Genomic DNA, 1,345 nt, shown 5'->3' on the forward strand with positions numbered 1-1,345 from the left:
CACACACACACACACACACACACACACACCGAGCCTCACAACAGAATGGAGCTCCGCGGGGCTTTCATGCCCGAGTTTTCAGAAGTCGATTAGCAGAGCTTTCTTCTGAGCGCTTTTGGAAGAACTCAAACCACCAACCTTTGCGTGACTCACCAAGCAAATGCATTGCTTTTACCACCTGGTGACTCCCAAAGGGCTGAGCAAAGCAACTGTTTTTAAAAACGTAGAAAAAAACAAACGTAGGTTGTGTTTTTTTCTTCACCATCTTCACCTAGAAAGCTCTTCTGAGCCTTTTCCGGGTTCTCCGGTGGTTGCTCCTGACGTGTTTGGACTTAATCAGACAGCAAACATCCAGGGGAGTGCCCGGTGGGGAGGATGTGAAAGGTAGGTGGAGCTACCACCTACACTAAATCTTGGCTCCTGCAGAGAGAGTGACTGACAGCCCTGGAGGCTGCTGGGCAACTATTTGAAAGAGGGGTCCACAGAGAGGCCTCTTCCACCTGTTACCCTGTTCTCTATCACTTCACATCCGTAGGGGTCCCTAAGCCCCAAGAGAAGGGTCGAGTACAAATCTGGTAAACCAAGAAGGCCCAGCAGTTGTCAGCCTAATTAGCCTTCAGGAAAAATATATGGCGATATGAGCACAGCGGCGTTGCCTTAGCGACGGGCACAGGAGCAGGCCCCGTCACATCACCTGATAAAAATAAGAGGCAGGCGTTTTAATAGAATGAGTTACTTAAGTTTTATATTTAACAGGGGACAACACCAAGGCTATTACTGGTTTTCAGAATATTTTAGGCATCTGGCCTGCCGGCTCCTGCATATGTTAACAGCCATCACAGCACATGTTCTGCGGGACAGCAGTCAGGTGTTGGAAGCCCATGGGGCTCCCTCCACCGGGTGAGACCAGAGCGGGGCCTGCTGGCATCTGGCCTGTCCTCCCTTCAGTGGAGAGGGATCCATTCAGAGAAAGGACTGCAGGGGAGCCCTGCATGGTGTGCCAGCGGCAGTGGTGGCGCAGGCCCTGGGCATGCATTATTCTTGATAGCAACCCTCTCATTCTGTTGCTTAAGAGTGTTTTTTAAAAAGAGGCCCGGATTGGTTCGGAACTTTCCCAAGGCCAGCTAGCTGCTAAGCGGCGGAGCTGAGACTCATATTCAGGTCTCGCTCATCCCAGTGTCCGCTCGTGTTTTCAACGACACAGACCACGCCATCTGAGGACAGACTGTGCACCGAGGGGAATCCAGAGAGTGCTTCCCCCCATCTTTATGGCTAGGCAGCTTAGACGGGTCCTTAGTCCATTTCTTCTCCAAGGGGCTGTGCCAAGAAGAGGTCCACGCCCCCC

The sequence above is a fragment of the Echinops telfairi genome, unplaced genomic scaffold, assembly GCF_000313985.2.
Source record: "Echinops telfairi isolate 266 unplaced genomic scaffold, ASM31398v2 ScPeMD7_7479;HRSCAF=8517, whole genome shotgun sequence".
NCBI classification, from domain to species: Eukaryota; Metazoa; Chordata; class Mammalia; order Afrosoricida; family Tenrecidae; genus Echinops; species Echinops telfairi.